The sequence below is a fragment of the Schistocerca piceifrons genome, chromosome 8 (genome assembly GCF_021461385.2).
Source record: "Schistocerca piceifrons isolate TAMUIC-IGC-003096 chromosome 8, iqSchPice1.1, whole genome shotgun sequence".
NCBI classification, from domain to species: Eukaryota; Metazoa; Arthropoda; class Insecta; order Orthoptera; family Acrididae; genus Schistocerca; species Schistocerca piceifrons.
The window spans coordinates 340,837,547-340,842,945 of NC_060145.1; the positions used below are offsets into that span (position 1 = coordinate 340,837,547).

At 44.5% G+C, this 5,399-nt stretch overlaps 1 pseudogene; it reads left to right on the forward strand.

The window, feature by feature from the left end:
* The first annotated feature begins 4,455 nt into the window (after positions 1-4,455).
* LOC124712716 lies at positions 4,456-4,573 on the forward strand (annotated as a pseudogene).
* The last annotated feature ends 826 nt before the right edge of the window (positions 4,574-5,399 follow it).

Consider the following 5,399-nt stretch of genomic DNA (forward strand, 5'->3'; position numbering starts at 1 on the left):
AATCAGCACCTCAGTACGCCGTATCGGGACTCAGTTTGCATTGCACCTCAATTCGTCGCACTGTGCTCCATACCTCCACAGTGATAGTCCTCGCCTCGCACCTTAGCCAACTGTGAGGGAAAGTTCGTCATTGTATACAAGGTGGTTCATTGATAGTGACAGGGCCAAATATCTCACGAAATAAGCGTCAAACGAAAAAACTACAAACAAAGAAACTTGTCCAGCTTGAAGGGGGAAACCAGATGGCGCTATGGTTGGCCCGCTAGATGGCGCTGACATTGGTCAAACGGATATCAGCTGCGTTTTTTTGAAATAGGAACCCCATTTTTTATTACATATTCGTGTAGTATGTAAAGAAATATGAATGTTTTACGTGGACCACTTTTACCGCTTTGTGATAGATGGCGCTGTATTAGTCACAAATATGGCCCACAATTTTAGACGAACAGTTGGTAACAGGTAGGTTTTTTAAAATTAATATGCAGAACGTAGGTACGTTTGAACATTTTATCTCGGTTGTTCCAATGTGACACATGTACCTTTGTGAACTTATCATTTCTGAGAACGCATGCTGTTACAGCGTGATTACCTGTAAATACCACATTTATGCAATAAATGCTCAAAATGATGTCCGTCAACCACAATGCATTCCTGTCAACAGCGAGTAGTTCGCCTTCCGTAATGTTCGCACATACATTGACAATGCGCTGATGCATGTTGTCAGGCGTTGTCGGTGGATCACGATAGCAAATATCCTTCAACTTTCCCCACAGAAAGAAATCCGGGGACGTCAGATCCCGTGAACGTGCGGGCCATGGTATGGTGCTTCGACGACCAATCCATCTGTCATGAAATATGCTATTCAATACCGCTTCAACCGCACGCGAGCTATGTGCCGCACATCCATCATGTTGGAAGTACATCGCCATTCTGTCATGCAGTGAAACATCTTGTAGTAACATCGGTAGAACATTACGTAGGAAATCAGCATACATTGCACCATTTAGATTGCCATCGATAAAATGGGGGCCAGTTATCCTTCCTCCCATAATGCCGCACCATACATTAACCCCTCAGGGTCGCTGACGTTTCAATTGTCGCAGCCATCGTGGATTTTCAGTTGCCCAATAGTGCATATTATGCCGGTTTACGTTACCGCTGTTGGTGAATGACGCTTCGTCGCTAAATAGAACGCGTGCAAAAAATCTGTCATCGTCCCGTAATTTCTCTTGTGCCCAGTGACAGAACTTTACACGGCGTTCAAAGTCGTCGCCATGCAATTCCTGGTGCACAGAAATATGGTGCGGGTGCAATCGATGTTGATGTAGCAATCTAAATACTGATGTTTTTGAGATTCCCGATTCTCGCGCAATTTGTCTGCTACTCATGTGCGTATTAGCCGTGACAGCAGCTAAAACACCTACTTGGGCATCATCATTTGTTGCAGGTCGTGGATGACGTTTCACGTGTGGCTAAACACTTCCTGTTTCTTTAAATAACGTAACTATCCGGCGAACGGTCCGGACACTTGGATCATGTCGCCTAGGATACCGAACAGCACATATGGCACACGCCCGTTGGTCATTTTGATCACAATAGCCATACATCAACACGATATCGACCTTTTCCGCAATTGGTAAACGGACCGTTTTAACACGGGTGATGTATCACGAAGCAAATACAGTCCGCACTGGCGGAATGTTACGTGATACCACGTACTTATGCGTTTGTGACTATTACAGCGCCATCTATCACAAAGCGAAAAAAGTGGTCCAACTAAAACATTCATATTTCTTTACGTACTACACGAATATGTAATAAAAAATGGCGTTCCTATTAAAAAAAAACGCAGCTGATATCCGTTTGACCTATGGCAGCGTCATCTAGCGGGCCAACCATAGTGCCATCTGGTTTCCCCCTTCAAGCTAGGCAAGTTTCGTTCTTTGTAGTCTTTTCTTTTGATGCTTATTTCGTGAGATATTTGGCCCGGTCACTATCAATGGACCACGCTGTATAGTTGTGATATGGACACGGACAAGATTCAAGAATTAGTACATGTTAGTGATTGCCGTTAACCACAAAACTTCTGATTTGACAACATCGAAGTTAGGTACGCAACTGCTTCCAGTAATAAAGTGTATTTTAATCGCGAGCGCATTTCGTATTGTTTTGAGAGGACACCGGCCACCCACCTATCATATCACCCTCTCCTCATCCAGCCAGAAAACAAAAAACATTACAAGAGGGCGCACCCAAAACAGTAGTACGTATAAAACTTTCAGTTACGATATCTTTTTTCAACGTAACCTGGTTTAGATGAAATAAGTAAAATGAAAGAGAGACACACCATAGATATATTGCAGCCACCATGCGCAGCAGTGCGTCGATTCGTCCACCCAGCTTCCAGCAGGCCCACAAAGCGATGCCGTTCAAATGGCTGAATCTGTTCAACAGGACTACGTACTCGTCGGTGTGGCATGGATGTTCCCTGCAATGAATGTCGCTTATACTGTTCGCCTCTGAATTCAGCACAATTGCTGCCCGCAAAGTAAAAACACGGGCCTCGTCAGCGGCATGCTCAGTCCGCCAGTGTGCGCGTATTATATATACCCTAACGCTACTGAGCACAATTCTTGAAGGTGCTGCCTTTTTTTCCGACAGTGTAATTTTAAAACAGTCCAAACTGCAGATTTTAACCACTCGTGTTAACACGAATGTCCACGTACAGAATTCCTTAGCTCAAAAACCTCCCTACCAGTCTCACAGGTTCACAACATTAACCTCTGATAGCCAGGAAGAAACAAAACTCATACTAACATGACAAAAAGTCGAATTCCTATATCACACCCTTCGGAATCAGTGCAATGCTATACAAGACATCCCTGTTGGCTAAGCTTTAGTTCACGAATACTGTGTAACGGCAGATGATGATGGCAGCTCAGTCAGTGGCACAATTAAACAGAATAACCCTTTAACTGAAACAATATACTTACAGTCCTCATATTCTGATTAAATTGTTAACTATATCGAATTTCGGTATTTTTAAGATGAAGTTTCACTCTGTAATTAATTTACCTACACTGTACATAAAATTTTACTTACTTTTCATGCTACTGGCGCGCGACGCCACCTGGAACAACAGAAAAACAGAGTTAGAGGAAAGGAGTAAATATACTGTTTATATAAATGTGTGTGGTTTTCAGTTTCTTAAATTTGTTTAGCTGCTAACTAGTTTAGAAATGTATTGTTATTGACCTTTGTAAACTCCCTCTATTTTTTGAGCGCCTGACGCGTCTGTTGCAAGGCCGACTGCACTTGGAATTTTTTTCTACGGCTGAAAGTACACTTGTTACAACGTCTTTATGCTTCAAATGACTGCATGTTGTATTTATAAGGGAAACCTTGGCAGTATACGCACATATATCGCCTGTATCTACTCCTACATCTACACGATTAATCTGCAATTGCCTTGCCACGGGTCTTGCGGCTCCCCCCGCCGGAGGTTCGATTCCTCCCTCAGGCATGGGTGTTTATGTCTTGTCCTTAGCCTAAGTTACTTTAAGCAGTGTGTGAGCCTAGGGACCGATGACCTCATCAGTTTGGTCCCATAGGAATTTACCACAAATTTAGAACAAAAAGAAAAAGAGGAACAAATTCTACCACCACTCTGCAATTTACAGTTAAGTTTTTGGCCAAGGGTTAATACAAACATGCTCATACTATTTTTCGACTGTTCCACTCTCGAATAGCACGTGTGAAAAATGAGCACCTAAATCCTTCCGTGCGAATGATGATTTCTATTATTTTATTACTATGATCATTTTGCCTGTGTAGACGGGAGTCAGAAAAATACACACACACACACACACACACACACACACACACACACACACACACACACACACAAAAGACGCACCGGGAAGGATTTATACGAATGTGATGGAAACTGGTAGATGTGATGTGCAGACAAACGATTACAATTTCAGAAAAAATGGACGTTTTATTCACGAGAAAGAGCTGCAAAAATTGAGCAAGTCAGTAAGCGCTGGTCTATCTCTGGCCATTATGCAAGCAGTTGTTCGGCCTGGCATTGACTGATACAGTTGTTGCATGTCATTCTGAGGGACACCGTGCCAAATTCTGTCCAACTGGCGCGTTATATTGTCAAAATCCCGAGCTGGTTGGAGGGCAGAGCCATTAAGGCTCCAAACATTCTCAATTGGGGAGAGATCCGGGAACTTGAAGGCCAAGGTAGGGTTTGGCAAGCACAATGACAAGCACTAGAACCTCTCGCCCTGTGCAGGAGGGTATTATCTTGCTAAAATGTAAGACAGATTGGCTTACCATGAAGGGCAACAAATTGGGGCTACGTACTGCTGTGATGTACGGGTCCCGCGGACGACAACCAAAGGGGTCCTGTTATGAAATGAAATGATACCCCAGACCATCTGTCCCGGCAACGGCCTTGCCGCAGTGGATACACCGGTTCCCTTGAGATCACCGAAGTTAAGCGCTGTCGGGCGTGGTCGGCACTTGGATGGGTGACCATCCAGGCCTCCATGCGCTATTGCCATTTTTCGGGGTTCATGTAGCCTCGTGATGCCATTTGAGGAGCTACTCGACCGAATAGTAGCGGCTTCGGTCTAGAATACCATAATGACCAGGAGAGCGGTGTGCTGACCCCACGCCCCTTCTATCCGCATCCTCCACTGAGGATGATACGGCGGTCGGATGGTCCCCGTAGGCCAATCGTGGCCTGAAGACGGAGTTTTTTTTCTTTTTTTTCAGTCCTGTTGACAGTGAGGTTGGTATCCCATCGCTGACAGGCGCATCTCGACACATCTTCACTGTCCACCAGAGCTCAGTTTAAAGCGCAACTCATTTCTGAAGATAACTCTACTCCATTTAATAAGATACCAGGTCAAATGTGACCTACACCACTACAAAAGGGCTTATTTGTATACAGACATCAACGGTAGTCGGCGCAAGGGGCGCCGTGAGCTCGGCGCCTTTTGTGAGCCGCCCATTAATAGTCCTTGTGGTTACTGAAGCATCAGTTGCACTTACTGGTGATTACTCCGGGGCTCTGATTGCCTCTGACGAATCCTTTGTCCTCCTCTGTCGCCTCTGTAGATCGACCTCTTCCTTCCTGACACTGTGTTCGGCCAGAGTTCATCTATTACTCCGAATAATGGCATCGCTCCTATTCAAGTATCGTGTGATTTGCCGATTATACCAATTGGATTGTTTGAGCCAAACTAAATGTCCTATCTCAAATGCTGACATCTTCGTATATTGCTCACGAGTCCGTCTGCGAAGTCCAACTGAGTGCACGGAATGAATTTCGAAAATACTTTCCGCCATGGTATCGACATACACTGTGTGATCAAAAGTATCCG